This window comes from Stegodyphus dumicola, chromosome 12, assembly GCF_044657685.1.
Source record: "Stegodyphus dumicola isolate Sdum_Otavi_A_Nest chromosome 12, ASM4465768v1".
Taxonomy (NCBI): Eukaryota; Metazoa; Arthropoda; class Arachnida; order Araneae; family Eresidae; genus Stegodyphus; species Stegodyphus dumicola.
In genome coordinates, this window is record NC_140779.1 from 20,364,728 (window position 1) to 20,390,358 (window position 25,631).

Genomic DNA, 25,631 nt, shown 5'->3' on the forward strand with positions numbered 1-25,631 from the left:
GACGAGGCAGTTAATCGCACTCTAGACGAGGCACACACACACACTCAATACTACTGCGGACCAGCAGGGTTTAACATTCTGGGCTAAACTATTAAGAATTCGTTCCAGAAGGTTCTCCATCCGTCCGTGGTATATCGCCAATTTCGTCGCCAATTGTCGCCAAATAGGCGATTTCTCGCCAAATGTGGCAACTTTGCATTCTTTTGCCATTTTTATGGCAACCCTAAACCTGCTTTGCGGGGAAGCTATCTCACCGCGCCTATACGTTTCGTAACAATATTATTAGACTTCGAGAAGAAATGTGAAAAAATGTTAATAAATCATATTATCAAATATCATCTCATAAGAAAACTAATATTTCAAAGAAATATGTGTTGATTGTAGAAATTAAAGAATTATTAGACGTTTAATGTCCCAAATGAAGTACAGCTACGAAAAATTAATCGAAATATCTTCCGATTTTCAGTTTCAAACTGATGAAAAATTGGTATAATTGAATTTATGCAATTTAAAGACTTATAACTTAAATATACGATTGACATAAGCGCTGCAAAAATTCAGTCAGAAATATTTACTTTTAAAAACCTAGCTGTTTCTGTAATTTCTAGGCTCTAAAGCAGCTGCAAAGCTTGTATTATTTAAAAATCATTCACAAATGTAATTTAGTTCAATCGCATACGAATTTGGAAGTAGTATTAAGAATTTGTTTTTGTCGTCAGTTAATGTTTCTAATAAGTAAAGAAGATCCAGCAAGCTTAAAATAATAATAATGAGAATACTATTAATAATATTAATATCTCCTCTTGATCAAGAAAAACTTTTAAACATGGCTGTTTTATGATTTCTTTTTTTTTTTTTTTTTTTTTTCAAATATCACCATTCTGTTTCAACACAGCTATTCTTCCAAACATAGCTCTTCAGTTTCAAACATGGTCATGCTATGGAATTAAGTGACCAAGTAGATTCTGAGGAAATTATTGATGATTTTGCTTTATTATAAGCAAGAAAAAATTAAATTATTAAAAAGCTTGAAAAAAGAAGTGAAATGGTTTTTTATATTAGTTACATTACTATTTATGTGTTTTTAATGTTATTTGCCGTTTATCAAAAAGGAAATGTTTAAAACTTTTTATTTCGAAACTGTAAATTATTATGACTGTCATTTTTCTGAAATGTTTATAAAGCTAATTAATAATTACGTATATAATTAATAATAATCATTATTATTATGCAAATAATATTAATAATATATAAGTATTTTTATGAGTCTTTTTGGTATTATGATCTGAAGTATAATTATCAATGAATTATGCGTATAAAAATGAATAGATATATTTAACTTGTACTGTATGTAGTATATGTTACCGTGAAAGACCGAAATTGGAGAATATCAACATTCCCCAAATACGTCGGTGAAAGACCGATTTTTTCACTACATTCTTGTATATTCGGACCCTCACCGGTGTATGTCGACAATCATAATGCTCTGGTGAATGTCGAAAAGAGAGGTCATAAAGTGCCATAATTGTTTAAGTTGTTGCAATAAATAAGATTTGAATCACATAATTTAGTAAGTTTTTTATTTCTGTTATTTTATTTTATCATTTAGTACGTACTGTATAATTAAGTTATTTTTAGCTTCTATTATTTTCCTTTCTCATTTTGTGTATACGAGCCGGTTTTCCTTAGAAAGTCCTCCACGAAGGCATCCCTCCTCTTAGGCAGATAGCCCTCGAGGCTTTGCCATAATCACACACACACCTTTCTCATTTTGAATGTATTGTGTGTTTTAGGTTCTCATGTTCTAAAATTCTTATTTCAAGTCTCAAGTGCGTTTATTCGCGACTGAATTACGGAGAAGAAAATATAATATTTTTATATGTTCAACATTCACCATTAGTACATGGTGAATGTCGACATTGACCGGTGTAAGTCAGAAATAAGAGTATTTGGAAGATATTTCGGACATACACCAAGAGACTATGTGAATGTTGACATTCACCGGTGAAAGTCGACATTCTCCAGATTTCGGTGTTTCACCGTAACATACATATTTGTATGTGTGTGTAGGTGTCCGGTTTTCTTTTAGCTCTCCCCCCTTTTTGCATACAGGGGCGCGCATTTATATCTTTGACTCAGGTGAAAAATATGAAGGCATGTCTCTAACTGACAGTAAATCTGACTTTATTTTTACATAAATTCTGCGTAGTTTAAAGTTTTGTAGAAGAGAGATTTCAAGTTTCAAAGTTCCTCCCCCCCCCCCGTTGAAGTGACATTGAGATTGATTGAATTCCTCTTCTGTTTTTGTTGATATTTTTGTTCATTTTTTTTAATTTAATGGTTTTTGAAGAAGAGTTTTAGTTTGTTTGAAATGTTTTGATTTTAACATTTTTAAATTCCTTGTTGCATTTATATGTTTATTTGAAATTTATTAACTATAAATTTCAATTTCTGGTCTTTGTGAAATGTTAGTTCTAAGTTTTATTAATTTTTGTCTTTAATGGTAATTTTTCTGCAGCTTAATGCGCGAAAATAACTAGACATTGTTGTGTTATGTTTTAAAAAGAATTGTTTTCTAATTATATAAGCTTTACCTTCAGATTTTACCAATGCTAAGTAATATATCATGTTTCCTAATGCAAACGTGTGCAGTATAATATCTGTGCTACTTAAGGGGACTCATACACCTTAAAACCCATAAGATGTAACTATTGCAAGAATTGGGATAACTTATTTATTTTAAAAGCAATTACTTCCAACTTTTTACAGCTGACTACATAATATAGTTGCTTTCTGAAATAGTCATCAGAAAGGTTGTGTTGCCACAGATATTTTTATAATTTAATCCGCTTTGTGACAACATTTTTCGTCATGTTTCCACCTTGCGGGCACAGTTTAAAATATTCTGTTGCATAATTTAATTCCATATTTAATATATAGCTTTTATAACATTTGGAAACTACTGTGAACCTAAAATTCTAAAAATTTCTTATTAAATTTTTATTTTATTTGGAGTTGAGTTTATAAAATGTATTTTATTAAAAAATTTTGTTATGTTTTCGTCCATAAAATTTTTCAATATTAAAATATTTATCATATTTTTGGTACAGATAGAAAATAGTGCCCATATAAAGAATTCCATCCAATTTCAAGTATGTACCATCAGCCATTTTTAAAATATCGTGCGCCAAATGTGGAAACATGGCGAAATATTTTGTCACAAAGAGGATTAAATTACAAAAATATTTGTGGCAACACGAACTTTCTGGTTACTAGTTTCCAAAGCAACTATATTATGTAGTCAGCTGTAAAAGGTTGGAAGTAATTGCTTTTAAAATAAATAAAATATCCCAATTCTTGCAACAGTCACATTTTCGAAGATCATGAGGGGTTTAAGGTGTATGAGCCCCCTTAATGCGTCTAAAACGATACCAGAAATTTTACTGGAAAGATTAATTTCAAATAATCAGAAGTATGATGAAAATTTTATTTAACTGTTGTTTTTTCTTAATTAAACGCATTCCGCGTTAGAAAGCAAAGACAATGCCTATATTTAATCTAATCCTCCACAGGCCAGGAAGAATCTGAAGCATTCCAACAATAAGAAAAGAATAGATATAACCGACCAATTCTAATAATGCGAGGCAAGTGATATTCGTTCCCAATAAAGTTAGATCAACCACCAGACGGCACTGGCGTTGGCCTGTCGTTGCCATACCAACAACCAACATTCTTGGCTGTTTTCCGTTGCACCAACGGTCTATACCACGGCAACCCAGTTTGTTTTCCGTAAGGAAAACTTTGCCTCCTTGCCTTGGTTCGAGTGTTTATATGATTGAGGATAACTGAGGTCCATTCCTGGCGTTCTTTCTTCCGCTCGAAGCATATCATTCTACTAACTGAATTTATTAAAAGCCCTTGAAATAAAAATTACGGGGTCCGCTTTATTGGGTCCGAAATATCTCGTGACCACTTTTGGAATGTGGATTATTGTCCACCAAGAGGGTAAACATTGGAGGGTCAGAGAATTCAATTATTTTAAGCTAGACTAATAAAACTGACCGCATGCTTCTTACCAGATTACAATTTGGCAGTAAAGCAAGCAATTGGGCTCCAGAAAAAGGGAGAATTTTTTCATGACCCTCTAAAGGCTCTGAGTTGAGCTGTTTTTTAATATCATTTTACTAGTCCCTACGTTTATATACTATAAACAATTTTGGCTTGTGAATTTACTTTAAATCTAAATTAAAGATTCTTTTCAATATATTTTCCCCACTGTTCATTAATTAGTTATTATTTATTTTGACGTCAAACTTAAAAGCTTAATAGACCCTTGATGTTTTTGATGGAGCATTTTGCTAGAAACAAATGGCTTACGAAGCTGAATATTCATCTTTAAATCATAAATAGTGAAAACTTTGACAGCGTTCATCATTAGAATCATTAACTTTGCACTCCTTCACTATGCAAATGGATGACATTTCTGATGACACAACTTCAAAATACCTTAGTTAGATTTCATAATTTTCGAGGAAAAGTAGAAATATACAGGGTGTCCAACTAGATTATTAAAATTACCATAACTTTTGTTTCAAACCTGATCTAATATTTTTAGTTCAAAGGGGCTTTGTTCCTGAAGGACTATTGTTTTCGTTTTGCGATTTTGCGTTGAATCACTATAAATGTCCGTTTCACTTTTCAAACTGTTGCCACCAAATGTTAGAGTCTTGCATTATGTTTGAAGAAATTAAATAATGAAATATTTGCATAAATGTGTGTATATTTTTCGCATTGTGATAAAACAACGGTCCATAGAGCCATCGAATTTTGAATGACGTAATCCTCCTACGAATATGGGCATGTGGAAGACCAAATTTAAAATTTGGAATTTGTTTTATTATCGGTTTCATATTTTGTAAAACTTTCAACGAATGTTTGAGTAACAAACTCAACGATTTAAAAGCGAGCAATGGCAACACTCTACGGGGGAAAAAATCTCTTTATGTTCGGTCCTTTACCAGGTAATTCAGATTTTATTGCTTTTAAAAAAGTAAAATCGATAAAATTTTTTCAAACTCTACCTTGATTATGTAACTTATGTTCTATAGAGAAAATAGTGATATTTGAAAGTTTTTTCTAGACCAAAGAACTTGAACGTAACTGACCAAGTTAAATACATTTAAGTAACAGTAAGTAAGTAACTGACCAAGTAAACTGACCAAGTTAAATACATTTTGAACACAATTTCCGAATTCAGATTCTAAACAATGATCCTGCACTACTTGAAGATGCGATTTTGCTTCAGCGACCAGAATTAATGAAATAACACGATTTTTAAAACAAGATATTTTAATCGAATACCTGCAACATTTATATATTTAAATGCTATTTTAGAAGCTGGTTTTTTTTTTTTAAATACCTTTAAGTATCGTCCTCCTTGTGCAGATAGGCTTTTTTTGCTTTGCCAGACTTCATTAATATAACCTTTAAACATTTTAACCTTTACAGTGAATAATATAAATTTTTCATCAATTAGTAACTGGAAATTGGAAGGTATCTGACATAATGTTTTTTTGTCATCATTTAATTGTGATTTTAAAACATATTTCTATATTAAGCTTTCCTTTCAACATGTCTTTATATTTTTCTAATATATTCATCTTTACAATTAAATTTTCCCATTTCTCAGGAATATTTCCTGTAAAGAAAAATATAAGCTATCTTTTATATTTGGTTGTTTAATTCAGTGTGGCAAATGTGCAAGGGCTTTCTTAAAAAGAAGGATGTTTGTGTGGAGGGCTGTCTAAGGGAAACAGACTTGTATTTATGCTTTACATGAAAACATACTACGTATACGCCCGTGCAAACCTGGTATTCAGTATCAGGTAATAATACGTATAAATTTTTCACCAAAATTTATATTGGTGTCCACTTAATCCCTGTATTAAATGTGCATCCTTATGTATACAAAGGCTATTCTCACATTTTTACACGATTTTGCTTTGCTATAAAACAAATCATCTGCTTGGAAATTTGGTTTTAGCTTCAACTATAATTTTGAAAGTATAAATTATTGCAGCTACGTGATAGTTTTGTTTTCATGCAAAATGGCGCTTTTAAAGAAGCAGTGGATGGAAGGCTATGTTTGTGCTTTTTCCTAAGAAACTTATTCGTATCTAGTTATTAAAACACTTTGTGAAAGTCATGGTATTTTCGGTATCCTGGATACCGAAAAGAAGCTACGATAAGATACCGAAAAGAAGGTTCACCATAAGCTACGATAGGTGATATTGTAAACAAGAAAGAAAGAAAAAAAAGAAGAAGAGACTGGCCTCAAATGGACAAAATTGTTTCAAGTACATTTCCAAGGAAAATACGGAATGTTTCGAATTTGGAAACGTAACATCTTTAATTGTAAAAGAAAAATCTGCCAATTCTAAGGGCAGTTGCAAAATTATTAAAATGCTCTGTATCAACTGTAAACAAAGTGGTTAATGCTGATTTGAATCTTGAAAAGGCGAAAAAACATTATATGCATCTTTCTCCATGACATATCACCGAAAGCAGAATTTTTTATAAGAAACATTTATCCCCACAAAAATGGAAAAATATTGTCACGATAGATGAGTCGGGTGTATTTAAATGACTGCAATAAAAAGATGCACTATTAATGTATTATGTTTCACGTATAATGTGTTATGTTTAATGTATTAATATATCGAATGCACCTTTTATAATATTATGTATGTATTAATGTAATGCGTGTATGATTAATTTATAATACATATAGTTATAAGTTGCAAAATGCGTCACTGGTACTGCTGTGTAATACGCCTGTAGAGTTTAGGAAATTTTATTATTGTATGTATTAATATAGCGAGTGCACTAGTAATGTATAATGTATTAATATATCGAATGAGCCTTTTACGTTATATATGCATGCATATATTATTAATGTATAATGTATATAGTTATAAGTTGCATAGTGTGCACTGATACTGTTCTGCAATATGTCTTAGAGTTTAGGAAATTTTATTATTGTTGTATATCGAGTGCACTATTATTGTATAATGTACAACATTACTACTGTGGTAATTCAACATATTAATACCACTTCTTCTTCTCTATATTGTTATATATTGCATAATAAGCATTGGTATTGTAACAATCCTCAATACGTCTGTCTTCCAACATCCGTCCGTTTGGCAATGTTGTTTTTCTAGGCAGTTTCGGGATCCGGACTATACCCGAATAATCAGTGAAAGCCGCCCGGGTGTCCAGAGCCTGATCTAACTTGCCACTTGCGATAAAAAGACATCCATTTATTATCATCAAAGAATGCGAAAAAGAAGAACATTTAAAAGATGGTTCCAAGAACAAAAAGATAGTTTTTCAAAAGGTTTTTTTGATTGTAGCTGGATATTTAGCAAATTAAAAAAAAAAAAATCTGATGTGTGCACCACATGACTTCCTTGTACGGAATATTAAATTATACGCACTTTTTCTTGCATTTCATTTAAACTTATTGGACTGAATTAAATCTACTTCGTTGATAGCGCAAAAACCACAATAAAATAAATGCATTTTTTAAAATTCACTATATTTGTTTACTATAGTGACACTCTGGCGCTAGGTTCACTTAACAGCGTTACATTTCGTTTATATTATAACTCAGAATACATAAAAACTCAAAATATCTATATTAAAAATTACGACGTAAATCTTAAACGCTCAATTTCTCGAATAAATTCCAGAATAGATTAAGCATGATTTAATTCGCAATAATAAAAGAAGGCGTTATCTTTGATTTTGCGAAGCTTATTTTCTCTAGATTGGCAACAAATCTACTATTTTGCTGTTTCAAATATAAACAAACATGGACGCCATCACAAAAATGATTAGGCTTGGCCGCACTTAAAGAACTTTTAAATTGTTGATAACTGTAAAAATATTGCATGCAGATTTACTAAAGACATAAAAACCTTAACCGGAAGATAAGAACAACATAATTCAATCATTTTTAAGGCAAAAAGTGCCCAGTTTATAAACATATAAGAATAAAGAAACTGAGATTACTGAGCCGAGTAACAAAGTGGATATATATATGTAAGATAAAAATGTATGAATCAGAATTATAATATAACTATGAACATTAATTCTTCCTCTCTATTCTAAAATCGTAATAACTTATCTGCATTGAGTCATTCAAATTAATCATGCGATCTTACGTAACCGTTAATACCAGATGCCTCTTGACGACCAATCACCGAATTGTAAGCCAAAACTTTTCTCTTCGCGTGCTTCCATCTTTCATAACTACGCACTTCAGCTTTTGCTCTCTACTGTGCTAAGATGTAATTTCGCTGGCTTGCTTTCTATCCCAACAATATCAAAAATGTAAATCTTCTGTGGAAAGGCACGACTAGAGTGCCAAGTGATTGTGGCCACAAATATCAACTGGAAATAAAAATGGAATTAAAACTGCCTCGACTGTCAAGTTCTTTAAAAATACTACGCAATCAAAATTCTTCTTCAATATGGTTCTAATCACGCATCTACAGTGTTCCGGCTTTTCCTTGTTTTGCTCTTATTATGACAGCCAGAACGTGTAATGGAATAGCCTCACCATTCGCCCACGATGTGTTGGAATAACTGAAAACATTACATATATATGTGTGTATATATACATATATTTATATACTTTTGGTGCTGCCGATTGCAACCAAAATACGAGGTGCACATCTACATGTTATAGCAGTCCTATATACTAAATTTCAACGTTCCGAGGCTACTCGTTTTTGAGTTAAGCGAGATATACATATGTACGTCGGTCCCTTGGAACCGGCACTGGAATTTTCGTTTAGCCGGCGTCGGTCCCTGGGGAACGGCACTGGAATTTTCGTTTGGCCGACAATATTAACATTCGCGACCACGAGCTTTGTAACGCTCAGGCAGGGCTTGTCAGTAGCTCACCAACAGATAAGCTCTACCGTGGCCTTCGAGAATTATGTTATATCCAGTTGGCCGTGGCTGTACTCAGTGCATGGAGTCGCGGGTCACCCTGCAACATTGCACCGCTTGGATCGCTCGCGCCGGCTGAACGGAAAGAACCGCAAATTCGGCGCCGGACTCAACGTGTTAAATCGTGAACTAAAACAACGGGCTTGCATCTCTTTCACTTCAGTCACCCGTTGTTTGTGACTGCATTATTTTCCCTTGAGTAGAATAATAACTTGATGTCATACAAACCAGTGATACTTTTGGTCAATCAAATTCATTCATTTTTTCAGAAGTATCCGTTTTAAATTTCATATTTCCTAAAAATATAAATTATTACGAATTTTTAAACGTAGGGCTAACTGATGTTTAAAAGCTAAGCTGTAAACTATTTATTTTCTTGTTTAGTTTATAAGGTCATTTTCTCCCTCCTTTCGGCATGCTTTCATGGTGTAGCGGTAGCACACTCGGTGCGTATTCGAGACGTGCAGGTTCGAGTCCCGGCGAGGGCATTGCTCATTTTTCATGTCTCCTACTTCAGAAAATTCCTAATGACTCTACAGTGGTGCCCGAACTAAATGGTGGTGGATGATGCTTCTTCACAGTCAAGATTTGGCGACTGGCTCCTATAATCGCCAGTCGCCCTTTAAAAGGGGGCGTATACTGGGTATTTTCTCCTTCCTTTTGGCATGCCTTCGTGGTATAACGGTAGCACATTCTGCGCGTATTCGAGAGGTCCAAGTTCGAGTCACGACGAGGACACTGCTCATTTTTCATGTCTCCTGTTTCAAAAAGGATCCTAAAGACAAGTTCATATATGAATGCGTAAACCACAGCAGCAAACTCAGCATTTCTTAAATTCCAGAGCGTAGAGCATGCTTGAATTATCGCCTACGTGGACAATTTTATGCTAGTCGTAGTAGGAAGCAGAAACTTCGATATGAGACCCCAGCACTGTCTCGTCCTCTTCTGCCAATGGGTATAAGTAAGAGCTCGACACAAGTATAAGACCCAACACAAGTATAAGAGCTTTACAAAGAAAACTAAAAGCTTTATACATAGGAAGCAATAGACAGCCCAAATATGACACACGCATTTTAGTCCATGAGTTTCATGTAAAATGAAACATGTTCTAACACTCTTGGATGCTACGAGTTAGGAATCTCAAGGCAACAATATGTGAGGCATGGCTTCATTTAAATGAAGTATCTATGCAGTTTAAAATGTGGCATAGTGTCATTACAGAAAGAGTAATGATATACAGAGCAGTAATCTGGAATGGTGAACTTACCTGCCACTTGAGACGATCCTTGCTGTCAATTCGAAGACGGCAGTTACTTCGAATATTTAGGGCATGCCGCGCAACCTCAACACTATCTCTACAAGAAGACACTACCTCTACAAGAAGACACTATCTCTACACTACCTCTACAAGAAGACACTACCTCTACACTACCTCTACAAGAAGACACTACCTCAACACTACCTCTACAGAAGTTCCTTTTGGGAAAATGTGGCGCTTTACACTTTAAGACAATGTGACTTTTTCCTGTGGGGTTATTTAAAATCGAAGGTTTTTCTTGGTGGAGTTTCTAACTTATCAGTTTTAAAGGAAAACATAACACGGGCTGTTATGAACTAACCTCCTGAAATGTTCCATTCAGCTGTAGAGAGTATGGTGTACAGAATGCAATGCTTAGTCCAAGAAAATGGAGGTCATATTGAAAGTAACCGATGTCTTACCCGGGAAAGCGATTCTACTCAATAAGAACAAAGAATAAAAAGGAAGTCGAATAGAATGTTCTCTCTTCTGTTTTTTTTTTTTTTTTTTTAAATTTGTAACCATTTACAGAAATTATTTTTTAGAATAAAGCACATTTGTGGGAAAATTAATTCTTTGTTATTCATTTATCTGTTTACTGTAACTTTTTAAATTGGTCAGAAATTTTATCGTGCAGTTGAACTTAAAATTTAGATCAAAAGCGCCATATTCCCCCTATCGGCAACTTTTGGAACTAAATTTTTTTTGGCAGATTCCTTTTTCCCATGTCGTCAATACTCTCAGTACAAAATTTCGTTTCTCTTTGGCTGATAGTTCAAGCTACAGAGGTCTCTGAGTACCGTCAATTTAAAAAAAAAAAAAAAAAAACACCTGTACTTAAATTTTGTGTTCCTGTAGGACTTGCTTTTACACAGTAAAAAGTATAAGTCTGAAGCGCTTTTTCAAGTACTCAGAATGTGCACTACATTAATATGAACCAACTTCGGGCTAGTATGACTTGGTAAAATTCAGCAATAGGTATCTGTACATAATATTCAACATTGTAATTTATTCAGCATTTAGTATATATAGGTAATTCAATATAAGTAGCAAGATAAATACAGGGTGTTCCGTAAATGTTGCGACTAACTTCTAGGGGATGTAGAGTACATCATAAGGATTAAGAATTGCATAGGAACCCATGCCCGGAAATATAAGGGGTAAATGGTAGCAGAGTTAGAAGATGGAAAAAAAACAAGAGTGATTAATTTGAAACATTTATTGGACATGAATACAAATGGTGTACGACAGCTTGAATGTTACAACAGATCTCGAAGTTTGCATCATCAGATGCCAAACATTCCTGACACCGACGGATCATTTATTGCCTGGCATGTTCAAACACACCTGTAGTTTCTTTGATTGTAGCAGCTGCGCAGGTGAATCTTGCCACGAGATCCATTTCAGACGCAACAGCATCGTGATGCACGACACTTTTGATGGCTTCTCACGAAACGAAATCAAGGCTCGATAAATCCGGTGAGCGTGGGGAGCCAGTGAACTGGTCCAGTAAGCCCAATCCATCGATGCGGGAATGATCTGTTCAAATGGCTACGAACATCTAGTCCAAAGTGAGTCCACTTCTTAATGACCCGTAATCGCACAAACTTTGATGCAGACGTGCAAACAAACTGTGGTATGGTTGTTTTCTGTAGGAGAAGCGTTTTCGATAAATGCGTGCAGTGGTTCGTCCATTATCCTCAGCTATTCCATATACTAAGTACATGTCTGCAAGGTCTCGGTACATACAGTGTTCCATGCTCTTCAAATGATACCTAATACTCGAATGAGGAATCCTCACTTTCCACTATCACTCTCCTGTATGGCGTACAGTGACGTTTCTGGGAATGGGTTCCTATGCAATTCTTAATCTTTATGATGTGCCTTACCTCTCCCAGATGTTTGTTGCAACATTTATGGGACACCCTGTGTATAAAAGACTGAATTATTAGTATATAGTAGCATAATCTGCGTTAGTGTGATTACATGGTCAGCATTGGCATTAATACACTGACTACCAATAAGTATTTGGACACCTATGCAAATGACGATATCTGCGGTCCTAAGGTACGTCACGGACTCCTCCGGTATATATCGTGTAGGAAACAGCATCGGCTTTAGTCGATAATTATCGGGTACCACAAATGTGGCCGATCCTTAAGGGACATATCTAGCCATCTGAAGTAATCAAAATCGACAGTGGCCTATGTGATTAAGAAGTGGAAGGTGAGCGGTGATTGTCGGAATGTGCCCCGAGCCGGCAGACCAACGAAACTGGGAGACAGAGACCGACGAGTGCTGTCCAGAGAAATTTGTAAGAACCGCATCCAACCGATGGCCCTCATCCGCGAGGAGTTTCAACAGGCATCCGGGAGTATTGTTTCAATGAATACCATCCGTAAGGAAGCACATCTGCTTGGTTTTCATGGTCGTGCTGCTGCCCATAAGCCTTTGATCACAAAGTCCGACCGCGCTGCTCGGTTAATGTGGTGCAAAGCACATCGAAATTGGACCGTAGATCAGTGGAAACGGGTTCTTTGGAGTGACGAATCAAGGTTCACCCTTTACCGTTCGGATGGCAAGGTCTGGGTCTGACGTCTACCTGGAGAATGTCTCCTGCCAGAATGCATTGTGCCAACAGTCAAGTTCAGCGGAGGTGGAATTATGGTCTGGGGACTAAAGTCTGGACTTTCTCCTGGTATGGGCTGGGACCCTTGGTACCCATTCATGGTAAGCTCAACTCCGATGCCTACTGCACTATTTTGGATGACAGTGTGCTTCCTACGTTGTGGCAGTTTTACGGGTTGGACCCCTGTTACTTTCAGGACGACAATGCCAGTTGTCATGTTTCGACGTTAACCAAGGCTTGGTATGGTGCCAAAGGAATTCATCGAATGGACTGGCCTGCCCAGAGTCCAGACCTGAACGCTATCGAGAACCTCTGGGACGAGTTGCATCGCCGAATTCAGAGTGCTCTCCCCGTGCAAAATTGGTGAAGGAACTTCTATGTCTTCTCCAAGCCGAGTGGAAGAAAATACCACTAGCTGTCATACAAAGAATTGTGGAAAGTATGCCCCGGAGGGTCCACGCTGTAATTACCTCTGGTGGAGGCTCTACCAACTATTGATTTTGAATAAAGTTAGTATTTCTTTTCTATCACAGGTGTCCAAATACTTATTGGTAGTCAGTGTGTTAATCTCTTTAGTTCTCAGTGGGTTGGGTTTATTAGAATTTTCCTATTTTATACTTCTACTATTATTATTATTATTATTATTATTATTTAGCTTTTTATTAAAATTTTTTCAAATTATTTGTGTCCTTCTTATGTATGTTGCATTATCGTGCAAGTATTAACTACAAGAAACAAATGCAAATGTTCCTACACTGCCTAAGTTTCTTTTTCCTATACTGGTTAATAAGTTAGTTCCCTACGAGTTGCTACCATAGGTAATAATCAGTATTATATTGTGTTTATTCGATAGTTTCTTTGCAACAAATTATTCTATTGGGATATAAAGCAGCATATGCAACATATAGATGCGCAGTAAATACCGCACAGAATATTATTAATTTTAGTATTTACGTTTTATTTTCTACATCCAACGAATTGTTTTTTTTTTTTTTTTTTTCTGTATGTAACTTGGTCAGTAACTTAACTGAATTGTTTAAATGTTGACTTCTGTAGTTCTATATGCATTGCTTTCATACGCATATTACTGTACGATTTCATATACATATGCACTTTACTATAGTTAGTTCTCAATGTAATTTCATATGCATATTACTGTATTATATTTTGCATTCCATTTTTCATGCTCTTTGCATTTATGAATTTTAGTATAAGTTTGCATTTATGAATTTTAGAATAAGTTTTAAATTATCAATAGATATTAGCAAAATACACATTTCAGTCTTGCGTTTTATTTTTCCTGTGAATCTTTTGTAACAATTATTATTATTTAGTAACATCTAGTTCCTTTCTGGACAAGAAGGTATTCTATTAGAACAGTTATAAGGTATTTCTCCCGCCTTGTTAGCATGCCTTCTTAGTGTAGTGGTCTGCATGCTTAGCGCGTATTCCAGATGTCCGCGGTTCGATTTCTGGCGAGGGGCGTTGCTCATTTTTCTCCTCTCCTGCTTCCAATTAACCTAATGTCTCTACAGTGGCGCCCGAACTAAAAGGGTGGTTGATGATGATTCTCCACACCCAGGATTTGGCAATTGGGTCCCTTAAAAACTCCAGTCGCCCTTTAAAAGGGGGCGTATATAAGGTATTTCTCCCGTCTTCTTAGCATGTCTTCGTAGTGTAGTGGTCTGCACGCTGGGCGCGTATTCCAGAGGTCCATGATTCGATTCTCGGCGAGGGCTTTGCTCATTTTTCATCACACCTGCTTTAAAAATAACCTAATATCTCTACACAGTAAACAGCATAGTAAATAGCAAGGTTCTTAAAACATACCTTGCTTATTTATTAATCTTGTTGATCTCTTTTGTATGGAGTCTATAGAATCACTAGTACCGATGGCTACGTAATACATCTTGCAATGTAACTTTTATATTATAGAGTTTGGGCACAATATTTAAAGTGCTTAAAAGCATTGAAATTTGTACATTTATTATGTATTATTATTATGTATTCAAAGTATTGAAATTTTGACTAATAATCCAGTCCAAAGGTGTTTTGTGTCTGAAGGACTATTGTTTTCGTTTTGCGATTTTGCGTTTAATCACTATAAACGGCGAATCCCTTTTCAAACTGTTGCCACCAAATGTTAGAGTCCTGCATTATATTTGAAGAAATTAAATAATGAAAAATGTGCATAAATATATGTATATTTCTCGCATTGTGATAAAACAACGGTCCATAGAGCCATCGAATTTTGAATGACGTCATCCTCCTACGAATATGGGCATGTGGAAGACCAAATTTAAAATTTGGAATTTGTTTTATTATGGGTTTGCTATTTTGTAAAACTTTAACGAATTTTTGAGTAATAAGCTCAACGATTTAAATGCGAGCAATGGCAACACTCTACAGGGGAAAATACCTTTTTATTTCCAGCGCGCGGAACTCTGTATCGGAAATTTTTGATATAAACAAATATAAAAGACATAAAAATATTCAAATTTTGTAGTACAATTTATTAGTTCAAATTCCGTATGAATTTAACGGTTTCTAAATTATGGCTCCTGAGAGAAAGGTAGCAATTAATATATATTATGTATGTATTTGTTTCGTTTATTAAGAGTAATTTTATAAATACTGTCCTCTTTCTTTCATAGGAAAAGAAATATTGTCTCAGAAACCACACTCGCATGTGTTTTTGTGAAGTTTGAAAGAAAGATGAAAAAACTTCTTTGTTCAACTATTGAGATCTCCCTATTTGATTAAATAAATCCAGATCAAGAGGTTGAGAAAATTTGTGATTGCTGAATTACTTTTATCTCCTTTGCTGACTGATGGGAAAATTCAAAGATAAAATGGATTCATGAATAAATTTACCATTTGCCTTGGATCTTGCATTCAGAATGGGATCAAATGGTGTTTAGATTTAACCACAGGTTTAATTAATACCTTTAGTGTAAAATTCATGTATCTAATGCAGATTTGGTGCTACTTTGGTAGACGGTTGCACAAATTTTTGGCGATTTACATTGGCGCAATTTTTGAGGCGGTTTTTATAGTCATCAGCCATCTTGAAAAATGCTGTTTTTACGTATTTTACGCATATAGTAAAGTATTAGAAACTTTAAAAAAATAAATATCGTTAAAAATAATTAATTAATTTTTTGGTTGAAAACGTTGTTTTTTAAGATGGCTGGCAAATGTAAATAAATACATTTACTAAGAGTATAAAATGCTAAAGTAAGGTTAAGTTATTACTTTCATATAATAGAATAAAAACATTGCGCCAACATTTAATTGGATTAAAATATTACTTGAATTGAATATCGAATTAAAAATATCATACCAACGTTTAAATGAATTAAAATATTACTTAAATACTTTAAAATAAGTTTTATAGGATTTATTTATTTAACAATAAAACATATGTGGCAATAAACATCTGAGGAATTTTTGAAAGCATTATATTAATTTATTAATAAAAGTTGAAGTATACAATTATAAAGTAAAAGAAAATTATGTACTTACATTTTTTTATTTCATTTGAAATCTGAGCAACGAAGAGATGAATAATAAAAATTTAAAATGGCGCAGTAATGCACAAATATTCAGTAACCAATCAAGGAGCTGATTACATCACGCATAGAATTAAAATTATTTAAATAATCATTTATAATAAAATCATTTTTAAAACAAATGCAAAATTAAATTGAATTTTAATATTTAGAAGCCATAAATAATATTTAAAACGCGGAATTTATGCATAATAAAACGCATTATTTTAAAAATAAAATGACAACAAAGTATCGGTTACCATAAATAATTTATCCTGCAATGGGTTTACTATAAGTCGTATTACTCGCCAAAAGAAAAATCGCCAAAATCCGTGCAACCGTCTAACAAAGTAGCACCGCAGATTTTTAAGGGTGTTTGTATCAGAGCCGGGAAAGGGGGAGGCACTTTCTTCGGGGTAATAGCTACAAAAGACGCCAAAGTGGCTACGAAAAGTTTAAAAAAGTTGTTATTTTTTGTCGTCAACTTTGAAAAGATCAAGAACACTGTTTTGAGACTAATAAAATTTTATTGACATTATTTGTGACAGTTTTTAAATATTATATGCACACTTGATACATATTTCATTCTCTGTGTTATGTCAAGTATTAAAATATAAAATAATGTTAACACTATTTACAATAATTTTAAAGCATTATATTCTTGAGACTGCTTTCATTTTCGTTGCTGTATGGGCGCGTCTGTCTGATTTCTACCGACTATCTTTCGTAGCTGTCTTCTCCAACATGATGGAGCCTCACCATATGACTCATCACAGTATTAACATAACAAGCAGCAAAATTATTCAAATATGAGAAAATGATAATACGATTTATTCATTAAAATTACCAAAATATTGCATTATTAATTCACTGCAATCGCATTTCTCCAGTTCACATCTTTTTTTTTTTTTTTAGTCCAAAGGGACTTGAATCCCGAAGGACTATTAGTTTCGTTTTGGCATTTTGCGTCGGACTCATAAATGTCGGTTCACTTTTCAAACTGTTGCCACAAAATGTTAGAGTCCTGCATTATATTTGAAGAAATTAAATAATGAAAAATCTGCATAAATGTATGTATATTTCTCGTATTGTGATAAAACAACGGTACATAGAGTCATCGAATTTTGAATAACGTAATCCTCCAACGAATATGAGCATGTGGAAGACCAAATTTGAAATTTGAAATTTGTTTTATGATCGATTTCCTATTTTTTAAAACTTTGACGAATTTTTGATTAACAAACTCAAGGATTTCAAAGCGAGTAATGGCAACGTTGTGCAGAAAAAACATTTTTATCTCCAGCGCGTGAGTCTCTGTATCGGAAATTCTAAAGATATGCTCGTTTTAAAACTATTTTGCGATATTGCTGTTGCACTGGATCTTATGGTTTAAGTGCGAGGAACATGATATTTAATAAAGAAAGGTAACACAATGTTAAAAAACGCCCCTTTGGACGTAATTTAAAATCTGAAACATTTCAGATTTTTTTTTTTTTTCCCTTCTTCTTCTTCTTCTTCTTCCGAACGAATTCCGTTAACTTTTGGACTTGAATTAAGGTGAATTTCGTATTTTAAATAATTAAGCTGAATTAAGAGAAGACTTAGTAACTAATAAATAATAAAGTTGATTTACGTATATGGTAATGATAGTCATAAGCTAAACATACACGGGCAGTGCCATATTGCCATATCAGTAATTTAATTCTGTCATTTTTTAAATTTAAACTGCAGCTCTTAGTTCTACTACTTCTCCATAAAAAGCTTCCCAGTTAGAACTTCCGCCTAAAATTTGTTTGAACAAATTTGACACACAACAGTTCGTTGGATTTGTATCAAGAAATTAAGCACTGGATGTCTATAAATTAAACATAACTATCAGCTTCTTTTTATTTCTTCCGTATAAAGTTTGGCTTGCGCATTTTTCATTATGCAGTTTGCCGTAAGACGAACATACAGTTTGAAATTTTGTTCTAATGCGCCCATATTTAAATTGCTTTCAATACTCTGCTGTTGGATTCCTTTATTGCTATTGGTAGAATAGCTATAATTGTTGCGATCCCACAAAAAGAATCAATCGTCACCTTTATTTCATCTTCTGTGAAGTCTGAAATGTAAAGCAAGACCTTTTTCGATTTGTTTTATTGTTTATAAGGAAAAACAAAATGAAATTTTAGTATCAAACGTACGAGCAAGAAAGTTTAAAACCTTGAATTCTGTTGTGAAAAATTAAGATAAAACATCTCGGCTTATCCTGGGGTAACTGGTATTGTATTAAGATTCCAGAAACACCAACATTCTCGGATATTAGTAATATCGGAAACAATATTCCTCATAACGGTGATAGTCATACTAAACACGAATTGCTTAATTAGAATAACTGTTACAAAATATATTTTTTAATATTTTAGTTAAAATAAAAAATAAGTAAAACACTTTAGTAATGATCTATAATAAATAAAGGCTTTACGGCCAAGTGAATAAGTCCACTGAGCACTAATTGTACGATCTTGCTGAAGTTTTAACGAACAGGTGGTTTGCAGGTAAGTGAATAAGTACACCGAGCACTAATTGTGGATCTTGCTGAAATTTTAACGAACAGGTATGACTAAGTCCACTGAGCACTAATTGTACGATCTTGCTGAAATTTTAACGAACAGGTGGTTTGAAGGTAAGTGAATAAGTACAGTGAGCACTAATTGTACGATCTTGCTGAAATTTTAACGAACAGGTAGTTTGCAGGTAAGTGAATAAGTCCACTGAGCACTAATTGTACGATCTTGCTGAAGTTTTAACGAACAGGTGGTTTGCAGGTAAGTGAATAAGTACACCGAGCACTACTTGTACGATCTTGCTGAAATTTTAACGAACAGGTATGACTAAGTCCACTGAGCACTAATTGTACGATCTTGCTGAAATAGTAACGAACAGGTGGTTTGCAGACAAGTAAATAAGTCCACTGAGCACTAATTGTACGATCTTGCTGAAATTTTAACGAACAGGTGGTTTGCAGGTAAGTGAATAAGTACACCAAGCACTAATTGTACGATCTTGCTGAAATTTTAACGAACAGGTGGTTTGAAGGTAAGTGAATAAGTACACTGAGCAGTAGTTGTACGATCTTGCTGAAGTTTTAAAGAACAGGTGGTTTGCACGTAAGTGAATAAGTACACCGAGCACTAATTGTGGATCTTGCTGAAATTTTAACGAACAGGTGGTTTGAAGGTAAGTGAATAAGTACAGTGAGCACTAATTGTACGATCTTGCTGAAATTTTAACGAACAGGTAGTTTGCAGGTAAGTGAATAAGTCCACTGAGCACTAATTGTACGATCTTGCTGAAGTTTTAACGAACAGGTGGTTTGCAGGTAAGTGAATAAGTACACCGAGCACTACTTGTACGATCTTGCAGAAATTTTAACGAACAGGTATGACTAAGTCCACTGAGCACTAATTGTACGATCTTGCTGAAATAGTAACGAACAGGTGGTTTGCAGACAAGTAAATAAGTCCACTGAGCACTAATTGTACGATCTTGCTGAAATTTTAACGAACAGGTGGTTTGAAGGTAAGTGAATAAGTACACTGAGCACTAATTGTACGATCTTGCTGAAATTTTAACGAACAGATGGTTTGCAGGTAAGTGAATAAGTCCACTGAGCACTAATTGTACGATCTTGCTGAAATTTTAACGAACAGGTGGTTTGCAGGTAAGTGAATCAGTACACTGAGCACTAATTGTACGATCTTGTTGAAATTTTAACGAACAGGTGGTTTGCAGGTAAGTGAATAAGTACACCGAGCACTAATTGTACGATCTTGCTGAAATTTTAACGAACAGGTATGACTAAGTCCACTGAGCACTAATTGTACGATCTTGCTGAAATTTTAACGAACAGGTGGTTTGCAGGTAAGTGAATAAGTACACCAAGCACTAATTGTACGAACTTGCTGAAATTTTAACGGACAGGTGGTTTGAAGGTAAGTGAATAAGTACACCAAGCACTAATTGTACGATCTTGCTGAAATTTTAACGAACAGGTGTTTTGAAGGTAAGTGAATAAGTACACTGAGCACTAATTGTACGATCTTGCTGAAATTTTAACGAACAGGTAGTTTGCAGGTAAGTGAATAAGTCCACTGAGCACTAATTGCGCGATCTTGCTGAAGTTTTAACGAACAGGTGGTTTGCAGGTAAGTGAATAAGTACACCGAGCACTACTTGTACGATCTTGCTGAAATTTTAACGAACAGGTATGACTAAGTCCACTGAGCACTAATTGTACGATCTTGCTGAAATAGTAACGAACAGGTGGTTTGCAGACAAGTAAATAAGTCCACTGAGCACTAATTGTACGATCTTCCTGAAATTTTAACGAACAGGTGGTTTGCAGGTAAGTGAATAAGTACACCAAGCACTAATTGTACGATCTTGCTGAAATTTTAACGAACAGGTGGTTTGAAGGTAAGGGAATAAGTACACTGAGCACTAATTGTACGATCTTGCTGAAATTTTAACGAACAGGTAGTTTGCAGGTAAGTGAATAAGTCCACTGAGCACTAATTGTACGATCTTGCTGAAGTTTTAACGAACAGGTGGTTTGCAGGTAAGTGAATAAGTACACCGAGCACTACTTGTACGATCTTGCTGAAATTTTAACGAACAGGTATGACTAAGTCCACTGAGCACTAATTGTACGATCTTGCTGAAATAGTAACGAACAGGTGGTTTGCAGACAAGTAAATAAGTCCACTGAGCACTAATTGTACGATCTTGCTGAAATTTTAACGAACACGTGGTTTGCAGGTAAGTGAATAAGTACACCAAGCACTAATTGTACGATCTTGCTGAAATTTTAACGAACAGGTGGTTTGAAGGTAAGTGAATAAGTACACTGAGCACTAATTGTACGATCTTGCTGAAATTTTAACGAACAGATGGTTTGCAGGTAAGTGAATAAGTCCACTGGGCACTAATTGTACGATCTTGCTGAAGTTTTAACGAACAGGTGGTTTGCAGGTAAGTGAATAAGTACACCGAGCACTAATTGTACGATCTTGCTGAAATTTTAACGAACAGGTATGACTAAGTCCACTGAGCACTAATTGTACGATCTTGCTGAAATTTTAACGAACAGGTGGTTTGCAGACAAGTAAATAAGTCCACTGAGCACTGATTGTACGATCTTGCTGAAATTTTAACGAACAGGTGGTTTGCAGGTAAGTGAATAAGTACACCAAGCACTAATTGTACGATCTTGCTGAAATTTTAACCGACAGGTGGTTTGAAGGTAAGTGAATAAGTACACTGAGCACTAATTGTACGATCTTGCTGAAATTTTAACGAACAGGTGGTTTGCAGGTAAGTGAATAAGTACACCGAGCACTAATTGTACGATCTTGCTGAAATTTTAACGAACAGGTATGACTAAGTCCACTGAGCACTAATTGTACGATCTTGCTTAAATTTTAACGAACAGGTGGTTTGCAGACAAGTAAATAAGTCCACTGAGCACTAATTGTACGATCTTGCTGAAATTTTAACGAACAGGTGGTTTGCAGGTAAGTGAATAAGTACACCAAGCACTAACTGTACGATCTTGCTGAAATTTTAACGGACAGGTGGTTTGAAGGTAAGTGAATAAGTACACTGAGCACTAATTGTACGATCTTGCTGAAATTTTAACGAACGGGTGGTTTGCAGGTAAGTGAATAAGTCCACTGAGCACTAATTGTACGATCATGCTGAAATTTTAACGAACAGGTGGTTTGCAGGTATGTGAATAAGTACACGAAGAACTAATTGTACGATCTTGCTGAAATTTTAACGAACAGGTGGTTTGAAGGTAAGTGAATAAGTACACTGAGCACTAATTTTACGATCTTGCTGAAATTTTAACGAACAGGTGGTTTGCAGGTAAGTGACTAAGTCCACTGAGCACTAATTGTACGATCTTGCTGAAGTTTTAACGAACAGGTGGTTTGCAGGTAAGTGAATAAGTACACCGAGCACTACTTGTACGATCTTGCTGAAATTTTAACGAAGAGGTATGACTAAGTCCACTGAGCACTAATTGTACGATCTTGCTGAAATTTTAACGAACAGGTGGTTTGCAGACAAGTAAATAAGTCCACTGAGCACTAATTGTACGATCTTGCTGAAATTTTAACGAACAGGTGGTTTGCAGGTAAGTGAATAAGTACACCAAGCACTAATTGTACGATCTTGTTGAAATTTTAACGAACAGGTGGTTTGCAGGTAAGTGAATAATTACACCGAGCACTAATTGTACGATCTTGCTGAAATTTTAACGAACAGGTATGACTAAGTCCACTGAGCACTAATTGTACGATCTTGCTGAAATTTTAACGAACAGGTGGTTTGCAGACAAGTAAATAAGTCCACTGAGCACTAATTGTACGATCTTGCTGAAATTTTAACGAACAGGTGGTTTGCAGGTAAGTGAATCAGTACACTGAGCACTAATTGCACGATCTTGCTGAAATTTTAACGAACAGGTGGTTTGCAGGTAAGTGAATAAGTACACCGAGCACTAATTGTACGATCTTGCTGAAATTTTAACGAACAGGTATGACTAAGTCCACTGAGCACTAATTGTACGATCTTGCTGAAATAGTAACGAACAGGTGGTTTGCAGACAAGTAAATAAGTCCACTGAGCACTAATTGTACGATCTTGCTGAAATTTTAACGAACAGCTGGTTTGCAGACAAGTAAATAAGTCCACTGAGCACTAATTGTACGATCTTGCTGAAATTTTAACGAACAGGTGGTTTGCAGGTAAGTGAATAAGTACACCAAGCACTAATTGTACGATCTTGCTGAAATTTTAACGGACAGGTGGTTTGAAGGTAAGTGAATAAGTACACTGAGCACTAATTGTACGATCTTGCTGAAATTTTAACGAACAGGTGGTTTGCAGGTAAGTGAATAAGTCCACTGAGCACTAATTGTACGATCTTGCTGAAGTTTTAACGAACAGGTGGTTTGCAGGTAAGTGGATAAGTACACCGAGCACTAATTGTACTATCTTGCTGAAATTTTAACGAACAGGTATGACTAAGTCCACTGAGCACTAATTGTACGATCTTGCTGAAATTTTGACGAACAAGTGGTTTGCAGACAAGTAAATAAGTCCACTGAGCACTAATTGTACGATCTTGCTGAAATTTTAACGAACAGGTGGTTTGCAGGTAAGTGAATAAGTACACCAAGCACTAATTGTACGATCTTGCTGAAAATTTAACGAACAGGTGATTTGAAGGTAAGTGACAAAGTCCACTGAGCACTAATTGTACGATCTTGCTGAAATTTTGACGAACAGGTGGTTTGCAGGTAAGTGAATAAGTACACCGATCACTAATTGTACGATCTTGCTGAAAATTTAACGAACAGGTGATTTGAAGGTAAGTGACAAAGTCCACTGAGCACTAATTGTACGATCTTGCTGAAATTTTAACGAACAGGTGATTTGCAGGTACGTGAATAAGTACACCGAGCACTAATTGTACGATCTTGCTGAAATTTTAAAGAACGGGTGGTTTGCAGGTAAGTGAATAAGTACACCGATCACTAATTGTACGATCTTGCTGAAATTTTAACGAACAGGTGATTTGCAGGTACGTGAATAGGTACACCGAGCACTAATTTTACGATCTTGCTGAAATTTTAACGAACAGGTGGTTTGCAGGTAAGTGAATAAGTACACCGAGCACTAATTGTACGATCTTGCTGAAATTTTAAGGAACAGGTGGTTTGCAGGTAAGTGACTAACTCCACTGTGCATTAATTGCACGATCTTGCTGAAATTTTAACGAACAGGTGGTTTGCAGGTAAGTGAATAAGTCCTCTGAGCACTAATTGTACGATCTTGCTGAAAGTTTAACGAACAGGTAGTTTGCAGTCATGCTTTCTTGTTTTTGCTTTTGTGTAAAATGAATAAAAGCCCATTTCCCTTAGAAAGGTCTCCACAAAAATATTCGTTTAATTTGTCTTAGACCAAATCAAATGGAAAATTTAATTAACTTATTTAAATAAGTTTTCGATTTAGTTCGTTTAATTAATACTTTAACTGAGAGTGAAAAATCAGTATCTCTTAATCAATATCGTATTTTGTATAATTTTCATCTCATTTTATTGTTTGACATTTATATTAACTCTTTGAAAACCGAAGCCTTATTTAAGCTGTATGTTAAAGTACCAAACGGAAATAGTTTTCGAGAATCAGAACAATTTCTTTCCCTTCCCATCCATTAACGCACAAAGAAGAATGAAGATTTCAAATTTTTCTTCTATTTCTAACAAATAAAGATAAGAAACCACAAATAAATCCTTTTAGGACAGGCTGTCTGCAATAAACTAACACAGTGCATTTGGGGAAACTGCACCTGCTACTGCATACCTTAGGGAAAAGAAGAAAACAACAGCGGAATTTCGGCCTTTTCGGGCGGTTGTGATCGTTCGAGCGAAAGGCCGTCTGGGGCGTTAGGGTCTTCAAAGAGTTAATGCATCATATAAGTTATAAAATAATAAATCATTACAAAGTGGTGAAAATAATATGATGTTGAAGCAAATAAATATAATTTTTTTGTATGTTATTTGCCCACAAATTTAATATTGTAAGAAACAGAAAAGGTAAGCAAAAGCCTTGGAAACACAGTCAGCAACAGTACATAAAAGACTGCAATCTTAATACAATGTGTTCGAATCCCGATTAACGGGCCGACTGAATGGGTGTTTCCATAGATTTCAAATCTGTAAGGTAAATGCTCTTAGCTATCCTAGGAAGTTCTCCAAGAAGTTATTCTTTCTTCAGATAGGCATCTTTCATACTTTGAATGTACTCAAACATAATAAATAAACAAACATGCATAATAAAGGGATTATCACTTTTTATTTAATTTTAAAAGCCATGATTCATCTGATTTTTAAGCTGCTAAAATTTTAGATCTTTTAAGGATATCGCGAATGCAATTTAGGTCAATCATAATGAAATTCGAATTCTGTATTGAAAACATTTCAAAGGGTGAGAGAGCTCCAGTCTAGAAAAGAGAAGCTTCAACAAGCTTCGTAATATCTTCACTTTTTCCATGGCCGTTCTCTCTAGAGAATGTGAA

The 25,631-nt window shown here is 34.8% G+C and overlaps 1 protein-coding gene across 1 annotated transcript in view; it reads left to right on the plus strand.

Moving 5' to 3' along the window:
* The window catches only part of LOC118192016 (forkhead box protein D3-A-like), a 142,599-nt gene extending 125,563 nt beyond the window's left edge, over window positions 1-17,036 (plus strand). Inside the window, exon 2 of the mRNA XM_035362896.2 lies at window positions 15,602-17,036. The gene's annotated coding sequence lies outside the window, so the exon portion shown is untranslated. The remainder of the gene's footprint in view (window positions 1-15,601) is intronic.
* Window positions 17,037-25,631: the final 8,595 nt, after the last annotated feature.